Consider the following 10,375-nt stretch of genomic DNA (forward strand, 5'->3'; position numbering starts at 1 on the left):
CCGCCCACGGCTCCCTGCGCTGCTGCCCGGGAGGCCCCTGAGGCCGCGGCCCGGCGCCGACCCCGCTCCCGCCCGCCCGGCAGCGCCCCGCCCTCCGCACAGCGGCCCGGGACGCGCGGAGCCGCCGGTCCCGCCGCTCGGGCGCCCCCTGGCGGCGCGGGGACGTCGGCGCTCTAGTCGGCGACTCGGCGTCCGAGGTCTGACGTCGAGGGAGAGACGGCCGTTAGCCGGTGAGCCCCAGACGCAGACGGCCAGAGACCGCTCAGCAGGGAAGATGCCGAGACCCCCGGGTAGCATGTCGTTTGCAAACGACGGGAGATCGAAGTCAGGGGACCTTCGTGAAAGAAGCCCGAGGGGAAACCCCTCCCCTCTAGGGGACCGAGAGCGACCGCCGCCGTCTCCTCAGACGCCGCGAGCGAGGAGAGGAACGAAGCCCGGACAGTGTTGAGAGCAAACTGACCTTCCGAGAGCTGCGTGCCCACAAAATTACCCTCCATCGGTGCAGGGAGACGGAGCCTCCGTCAGCCAAGCAAAAAGTGAGGGCTTGGTGGCCCGTAAACCTGCCAGCTCGGTCCGTTCGGGGGACTGTGCCGAAATGCCCCAGGCGGGGTGGCGTGTGAGAGTCAGCGTTGGTTTCCCCCAGCGCTGGAGGCTGGGCAGCCCGGGTCAAGGCGCCAGCCTGGGCGAGTTCTGCGGAGAGGACCCTCTTCCCGGTGCGGAGTCAGCCCTTCTTGCTGCGTCCTCACGTGCGGGGAGGAGCTGGGGGTCTCTGAGGCTCTTCCTAAGGGCACTGGTCCCGTTCACGCGGGCCCCAACCTGGTGCCCTGAGCACCTCCCAAAGGCCCGGCTCCAACACTATCATCTTCAGGGGTTAGGATTTCAACATGAATTTGCGGGGACACAAACGTTCAGACCATAGTGCCTGCCTTGCAAGAAATGTTAACAGCATTTCTTCAGAGACAAGGAGAATGATCTTGGTCAGATACTCGGATCTATATAGAGAAAGAAGAGTGTCGAAGAAGGAGTAAGCGAAGGAAAAATAAAAGGTATTATTTTTCTTATTCTTAATTGATCAACAGAGAACCATTTCTTCAAAACAGTAATACCAACAATGTATTACCTATGCCTATCTTATGTGTATGTGTGCATAGATATATGCTTATCCCACTTTTATATAAATAGAATGAATGACCTCAATCATACAGGGGACTGGAGGGAGGAGTGGGGTTATTTTGTTAGTATAAGGTACTCACACTACCTGGGAAGTCGTATAGTGTTATTTGATGTGGACTTGGACTAGTTGTCAATGTTGATTGAGAGCTCTAGGGCACCACTTAAAAAAAAGTAAGAAAAGATGTTTAACTGATATGCTAAGAAAGAGAAAAAGTCTAATCATATAAAATACTCAAAACCACATAAAGCAGAAAAAGAGTGGAAGACAAAAATTGAAACAAAGTAGAAACTTGTAACAAACATAGTAGATATTACTCCAACTATGTCAATAATCCCTTTGAATGGCAAAAACACTAATTCAAAGACCAATTCAAAGAGATTTTCACAGTGAGTCAAAAACCAAGATCCTGCTATAGGTTGTTTAGGGAAACTGTGGAATGATTCCTTTGCAGTGTTTTAAGCCTCTAATTTGCAGTGATTTCTTACAGGAGCAACAGTTAATGAATACAAGGACAGACATGGAAAGAAATGCAGTAATCAAGAAAGACAAAGTTAGAGGAAGTCAGAGAGTGCTCACTTCTTTATGAAGATTCTGATGGGAGTGACCCTGTGTTGTCCGTGTGGGTAAGGAAACTGCTTTGTCTACTGTGGCTTCATTGCTTGACATTGTCCATTAGCTGTCATCAAGTAAAGGTGTAATTTTATATTGGTGTTTCCTCCTAAAATTTTTCAAGTGTGATTGGATCAGAAATGACCTTAGGACTACAGGTGGCAAGAGTTAGTTGGTGATCTATCTACCTAATTGGAAAGCATTCAAGTCATTCGGTTTAACAAAACCCACACTTGACCTCATGGTGTAGGATCTGTGAATGGAGGTATGGGAAGGGTAGGGCCTCCTCACTGTCTATTACATGAACTTAAGCCCAATAACTATTCACAGAGTGCATGCAAGTTTATAAATATGAAATCATACTCTAAGAATAATATGAGAGTATGGAATTAAACTTTTTTTTGAAGAAGAAGAAGATTAGCCCTGAGCTAACATCTGCTGCCAATCCTCCTCTTTTTGCTGAGGAAGACTGGCCCTGAGCTAACATCTGTGTCCATCTTCCTCTACTTTATATGTGGGACGCCAGCCACAGCATGGCTTGCTGAGCGGTGCCATGTCCGCGCCCAGGATACAAACTGGCGAACCCCAGGCCACCGCAGCGGAACATGCGAATTTAACTGCTGCGCCACCGGGCCGGCCCCTAAACAAGCTTTAAAATGTCATCATTGGTTTAGAAACAGACACATAGATCAATGGAACAGAAAACAGAGCCCAGAGATAAACCCATGTGTATATGGTCAATTTATTTAGGACAAAAAAGCCAAGAATACACAATGGGGAAAGGATAGTCTCTTCAATAAATGGTATTGGGAAAACTGGACACCTATCTTACATTGTACACAAAATTGAACTCAAAATGTAAGACCTGAAACCAAAAAACTCCTAGAAGAAAACACAGAGGGTAAGCTTCTTGTCATTGGTCTTAGCGACGGTGTTTTTAGATTTGACACCAAAATAAAGGCAAGAAAAGCAAAAATAAACAAGTGGGACTACATCAAACTAAAAAACTTCTGCACAGCAAATGAAACCAGCAACAAAATGAAAAGGTATCCTAGGAAATGGGAGAAAATATTTGCAAATGATATACCTGATAAGAGGCTAATATCCAAAATATAAAAAGAACTCATATAAGTCAATAGAAAACAAAACTAATTAAAAACTGGGGAGAGAGGGCCTACCCACGGATGCAGCGGTTAAGTGCGCATGTTCCGCTTCGGCGGCCCAGGGTTCACCTTGTCCGATCCCGGGTGCAGACATGGCACTGCTTAGCAAGCCATGCTATGGTAGGTGTCCCACATAGAAAGTAGAGGAAAATGGGCATGGATGTTAGCTCAGGGCTAATCTTCCTCAAAACAAAACAAAGCAAACAAACCTGGGGAGAGGAACTGAATAGACATTTTTTTCATTGAGTTCATAATAGTTTACAACATTGTGAAATTTCAGTTGTACATTATTACTTGTCTGTCACCATATAAGTGCTCCCCTTCACCCCTGTACCAGGTCCATCCATGTTGTTGCAAATGGGATGATTTTGTCTTTTTTATGGCCGAGTAGTATTCCATTGTATATATATACACCACATCTTCTTTATCCAATCATCAGTCAGTGGGCACTTGGGTTGGTTCAACATCTTGGCTATTGTGAATAATGCTGCAATGAACATAGGGGTGCATAATTCTCTTTGAATTGTTGATTTCAAGTTCTTTGGGTAGATACCCAGTAGTGGGATAGCTGGATCATATGGTATTTCTATTTTTAGTTTTTTGAGAAATCTCCGTAATGGCTGCACTAATTTGCATTCCCACCAGCAGTGTGTGAGGGTTCCCTTTTCTCTACACCCTCTCCAACAACTGTTATTTTTTGTCTCAGTGATTATAGCCATTTTAACAAGTGTAAGGTAATATCTTAGTGTAGTTTTGATTTGCATTTCCCTGATGATTAGTGATGTTGAACATCTTTTCATGTGCCTGTTGGCCATCTGTGTATCTTCTTTGGAGAAATATCTCTTCATATCCTCTGCCCATTTTTTTATTGGGTTGTTTGTTTTGTTGTTGTTCAGTTGTGTGAGTTCTTTATATATTTTGGAGATTAACCCCTTGTCAGATATATGATTTGCAAATATTTTTTCCCAATTGGTGGTTGTGTTTTTCTTTTGATCCTAGTTTCCTTTGTCTTCTAGAAGCTCTTTAGTCTAAGTCCTACTTTTTATTTTTTCTTTTATTTCCCTTGTCCAAGAAGACATGGTATTTAAGAATATCCTTTTAAGATCTATGTCAAAGAGGGTACTACCTATATTTTCTTCCAGCAGTTTTATGGTTTCAGGTCTTACCTTCAAGTCTTTAATCCATTTTGAGTTAATTTTTGTGTATGGCATAAGATAGTGGTCTACTTTCATTCTTTTGCGTGTGGCTCAGCCAAAAATACTCTATCTGTGAAAATATCCTTCAGATATGATGGAGAAATAAAAACTTTGCCAGATAAACAAAAGCTAAGGGAGTTCATCACCACAAGTCCCCACCCTACAAGAAATCCTCTTGAAGGCCCTCATACCTGGAAAAAAAGAGGAAGAAAAGAGTTACAAAGCCCTAAGTAAGGAGATAAATAGGTAGACAAAATCAGAGAATTGGAGCTATCCAGCAGAACAGGTTAGCAAATACTCAAGTAAAACATTAGAGATAAGGGGAAGGAAAACACCAAAAACAAAGATAATCTTGTCATTTTAACCACAAACACGCAACACAAGATGGAATAAGATGTGACAAAAACAACTTAGGAAGGGAAGAGAAAAGGGAGTGAATTGGTTTAGTCTAAGGGAATAAGAGGTCATCAGAAAATGGATTATCTCATCTAGGAGATTTTGAATACAAACCTCATGGTAACCACTAAACAAAAAAGTAGATCAGACTCACAAATAGTAAACAAGGTGAGTAGACATTTTTCCAAAGAAAATATACAAATGGCCAACAGGCACATCAAAAGGTGCTCACATCACTAAATATCAGGATATGCAAATCAAAACCACAATGAAATATCACCTCACAACTGTTAGAATGGCTGCTATCAAAAAGACAAGAGATAAAAAGTGTTAGCAAGGATGTGGAGAAAAGGGAATCCCTGTGCACTGTTTGTGGGAATGTAAATTGGTGCTGCTCACGGAAAAGAGAAGGGAGGTTCCTCAAACAATTAAAAATAGAATTCCATGCTACCCAGAAATTCCAATTATGAGTATAATTCCAAAGGAAATGAACACAGGATATTGAAGCGATAGCTGCACTTCCATGTTCATTGCAGAATTATTCACATTACCCAAAATATGGAAACAACCTAAGTGTCCATCAGGGATGATGAATAAAGAAGATTTGGTGTATATATATATACAATGCAGTATTATGCAGCCATGAGAAAGAAGGAAGTCTTGCCATTTGTGACATCAGTGGATCTTGAGGACATTGTGACAACTGAAATAAGCCACACAGAGATAGACAAATACTGCATGGTATCACTTACATGGAGATTCTTTAAAATAAAAGAAAAAAGTCCAAGTCATACTCATAGAAACGGAGAGTGGAAAAGTGGTTTGGGGGGCCCGGGAGTGGGGGAAATAGGGGAAGTGGGTGAAAGGACACAAACTTCCAGCTATAACAGGAGCAAGGTTGGAGGATCAATGTAAGATGCAGTGAGTATAGTTGATAACACTATATTGTGTAATGGAAATTTGCTAAGGGAATAGAACTTAAACATTATCACATGCACAAAAGATAAATGTGATGGATGTGTTAATTACCTTGTCGGAGGAATCTTTTCATGATGTACACATGTATCAAATCACCAACATACCATGTACACTCTACGATCTTACAGTTTCATATCAATTTCAGTTTAAAGCTGAGATTAAAAAAGGAAATAAAAATTGTACTGAAAATAAAATAAAATCATAAAAAAGTTCAACCCAAGTCTTGCCTTTCTTGATCAAACTAACAAATATCATATCTATTTGATACTTTCTATTTTTAAATAATCTCCAAGAGAAAAATCCTACACCCTGACAGACTTACAGACAGAGAGTTCCATGAATCATTCAATGAAAGGTGTATCCAAACTTATTAAAAATCTTTCAGAGATTCCTCTTCCCCAGCTCATTTTATGGTGCTAGGATAACATTGTAGTAAAAAACTCGTTGATTAAATTCAGCTATGCTTACAGAATGTAAAGAAGATGAAAGCATCTCAGGAATTCAAGAATGGTTTATTATTGGAAAGACATTAATAGCATTCAACATATTAATGGATTGTAAACATCATGTGACTGTCTTAGAAATGCAGAAAGAGTAAAATACAAATCGATTCAAATTAGAAAAAACATCAGACCATGCATAGAAATATAGACCTTTAACTAGTTGAGATTTATCAATGAAAACACTACAATAAACTTAAATTTTAGTAAGAAAATATCAGAAATTTTGGCTTTTAACTTAGCAACCAAACAAGGCTGTCATTATTAGTGCTTAAATTATATATCACACCAGACATTCTAGCTGGGGCTATGACACAGGCGAAAAAGAATTAAAATAATTGGAATACCATTTACACACTGTAATTTCTCTCAAATTGTGTGATTATCTACACAAAAATTTTTCAAAAACTAACGTCATGAATATCTGCAATATTTATGACAGCTCATCGTTTGTCATATACGAAATAAGTATCAAAAAATAAGTTACACTTCCACAAATAAGAATCATAAGACCAAAAATAAATTTTTAAAAAACATTATTTTCCTTGTAACCAAAACCAGTTACTGATACTCAGGATAAAATTTAAAAAATGTTTGTGTGGTGGGGACTGCAAATTTTCTACTAACATTGCTTCTCCCCTTCCTGGGCCTGAGCCTGCCCACTCACGTTTCCTTTTTCCTTCTAGCTGGGTCGTGAGATTTCCATAGTGGGTGAAATAGGATCAAAGGGAACGTGCCTGGGGCCGCCCCGTGGCGGAGTGGTTAAGTTCACTCGCTCCGCTTCCGCCGCCCAGGGTTTCACCTGTTCGGATCGTGGGCGCAGACATGGCACCGCTCATCAAGCCATGCTGAGGCGGCATTCCACATGCCACAAGTAGAAGGACCCACAACTAAAAATATACAACTGTGTACTGGGGGGCTTTGGGAAGAACAAGGAAAAGTAAAATCTTAAAAAAGAAAACAAAAGGGAACGTGCCTGTACCCATCGCTGGATCTCAGGGTGTTGGCCTGGCCTCCTCCACGCTCTCAGCTGAGAGCCATCTGACACGCTGCCCAGCACACTGGCTCAGAGTATCGCAGTGCCTCGGCACCAAAATGCCCATCAAGCCAGTGCCCTCTCTCTTCTCGTTTTTTTTTAAACGGTAGAATGGGTTTTATTATTCATTTATTTATTTATTTGAGGAAGATTAGCCCTGAGCCAACTACTGCCAATCCTCCTCTCCCTGCTGAAGAAGACTGGCCCTGAGCCAACATCCATGCCCATCTTCCTCCACCTTATACGTGGGACACCTACTACAGCATGGCTCTTGCCAAGTGGTGCCATGTCCACACCCGGGATCCGAACTGGCAAACCCCGTGCTGCCAAGAATCGGAACGTGTGAAGTTAACTGCTGCGCCAGCGGGGCCGGCCCCTGCCCATGCCCTCTCTTGAAAGTGTATTCTTATCAGCCATCAGTCTTTCCCAGCTCAGGCCACTTGGACTGGCCAGAGTCACCTCAAGGCAACATCTGCAAAACACAGGAAATCCTCATTATTGGTAAACACAGAGCCAGTGAAAATGTCACTGAACCAAGGGTTTGGGGACTCCTGTCCAGGATTAGTAATCACTAGCTCTGCGTCCTGATGTGCACAGAGCTCACTCTTGTCATCTGGGGTCTCGATATATGTGACTAGGAACTGGCCAACACATAGTGTTTAATCATTCATTCATTTCTTGAATACATGTGAATTAATGTGATCGCTGCCTGACAGCTTTGCTCTATACTAGACAAATCTGGACACACACCAGATCTCCTGAAATAGGTAAATATATAAACAAAATGTGTTATGTGCATAGAATAAGATACTACTCAGCAACAATAAGGAGTTAGCTATTGCTTTTTTTTTTTTAAGATTTTATTTTTCCTTTTTCGCCCCAAAACCCCCTGGTACATCATTGTGTATTTTTTTAGTTGTGGGTCCTTCTAGTTGTGGCATGTGGGATGTGGGATGCCACCTCAGCGTGGCTTGATGAGTGGTGTCATGTCCACGCCCAGCATTCGAACTGGTGAAACCCCAGGCCGCCCGCAGCGGAGCACGGGAACTTAATCACTCGGCCACAGGGCCGGCGCCAGAGTTAGCTATTTCTAAATGCCACAGAAGGGAGGCATCTCAGGAGCATCATGCTAAGTAAAACAAGCCAAACACAGGGTATTTGTATAACATTTGTATAACATTTTTGAAAAGGTAACAGAAACCTAATGACAGAAATGAAATCAGTGGCCATCTGGGGCTGGGGGACATTGACAGTGGGATACGAGGAATGTCGAGGGAGACGGGAAGGTTCTATGTTTTGATTACGGTGGTGGCTACTCGAGTGCAAACATTTGTCAAAACTCAATGAATTCTATACTTCAAATGGGTGCACTTTATTGTTTTTAAGTCGTGCTTCAATGAAGTGGGAGAAAACTCTTAGCTTGTTTAAATGGTCACCAGAACCAACAGCCTAAGCTTCTCAGTGTCCAAAATGGGACACAGTCACAGGGAGGACTACCTCTGTGTGGGAGAGGGGAAGGGACTTTCCCAAGGTCACACAAATTGGAATGCAGGTCTCCTGACACCCAAGCAGGGTTTCCCTCACACTCCTGCCTCCCAGGTGAAGGCCGTGTCTGCCTTCCCTGAGCGAACATGGGCACATCCTCCAAAGACAGGTCCTGGGTCAGGGGCCACAGGGCACGGTTCACTCTCACCTCCAGGTGACCATAATGCCTGATCTGCTGGTCGACTTGTCCAGTAGTTTGCATCGTGAGGATAAGCTCGGCGTGCCAGGGCGGGGATGGGAGGAGAGTCGCCCCCCAGGGCTGGTCTCCGCAGGGGCTGAGAGACAGAGACCCTGAGTGTCTTCAGGGAAGCCTGAGGGGCACTGAAAAGAGTCAGGAGAGTTCAGATGTCCTGATTTCTCCAAGTTAGAATTTTTCTTTTCTCTTGAATTCTCAAGGAGAGAACCTCACCTGTCCGGTAAGTTCATTTTCTTGAGCTCATTGGACCATGAGAGGTCCCCAGAGGGAAAAGTGAGTCTGTGAAAGAACTTACAAAGAGAGGGTGGGACGTCCACTTGTCCTTGGAGGAGGCTAGGAATTAGGCGAGTGAAAGAATTCATTACTTTTGCCGTTGTCTATTGTTGCAAAAAAACATGACACCAAACATTAGTGGTTTAAAATATCAAACAATGCCTTAGCTCTCATAATTTTGGGGTCAGGAAATCAAACAGGGCTCAGCTGGGTGAGCCTGCTCTTCCCCGTGGCATCAATGGCAATCACTTGGCGATACTCGGGTGCTGTGTGGGTTGGTTTAGAGTGTCTGGGATGACTTCACTCACGTTGCTGTGCCTTCTTATAGATGGCTGGAAGGCTGGGCTCAGTGGGAACTTTCAACCAGGGCGCTTACACATGGGTAGACTTCTTACACGGCAGCCCAGGGTGTTTCAAGAGACCCACACAGAAACTGAATACTCTCTGTCTGGTTCTCAGAAATTAAGAAAAAATCCATCCACCAATTCTTTTGGTCAAGCAAGTCATCCACTTTCAGGCTGAGATGAAATAGACTCACTTTTCAGTGGGAGGAACAGCAAAGAATTTGCTGTCTTCCTTCACATACCACAAACACCTCCTGGGAGCTCTGTGGCCACGGGGACGCTGTGATGCACGGCCCAGGGACCAGTTGGGTAGGAAGACAAGCAATCGTAACATGGTGCCGCAATAAGTGAGGGAGATGTGAATGTTATGGGAACAACGAGGGCAGAGCAAGGGTTAGTGAAGCCGTGGGTGATAGAGAAGGGTTCTCAGCGGTAACCTGGAGGAGAGGTGAGAGGTCCTCAGGGAAGAGTCGAGGGCAGGCCCTATTTCATCACACTTGCCTTTCTCCAGCATGTGAGGTCCATGGGAGCAGAGGCTCTGTGTCTGTTCTCTCCACAGCTGCAGCCACGGAACTTCACAAGGGTGTCATTTGTTCACGAAGCGTTAGTGGGAAGGGATGAGCCGATATGAAAATGCACACAAGTGCAGACACAGAGACTATTCAGGGAAGGCGAGCAGAGACAGGAGGCTGAAGGTTTCTGTGCATGGAGAGGGTGGTAAGAGGTGAGGCTGCAGACGGAAGCTTAACACCATGTCTCACCATTTAAAAATGAATAGAATAACTCATTCACGACACTTTCAATTGAAGGTAAGATGTTCATAGTACGATATGACAGTTAAATAGGACACTATACATCTACCTACTATGGTTTAATAAGGAGTAAAATGTGCATTCAACCTGAGGAGTATTTTTCACTTGCTTGTGTGATTTTCACAGGAATGTGAGCTGCCCTGGCCACAGCCT

General features: G+C 43.6%; 1 long non-coding RNA gene across 1 annotated transcript; it reads left to right on the forward strand.

The window, feature by feature from the left end:
• The first annotated feature begins 175 nt into the window (after positions 1-175).
• Positions 176-5,731, forward strand: LOC139085545 (uncharacterized). The gene is made up of 2 exons (XR_011543904.1): positions 176-1,046; positions 1,662-5,731. It is a non-coding gene; the product is annotated as an uncharacterized lncRNA (long non-coding RNA).
• Positions 5,732-10,375: the final 4,644 nt, after the last annotated feature.

The sequence above is a fragment of the Equus przewalskii genome, chromosome 9, assembly GCF_037783145.1.
Source record: "Equus przewalskii isolate Varuska chromosome 9, EquPr2, whole genome shotgun sequence".
NCBI lineage: Eukaryota > Metazoa > Chordata > Mammalia > Perissodactyla > Equidae > Equus > Equus przewalskii.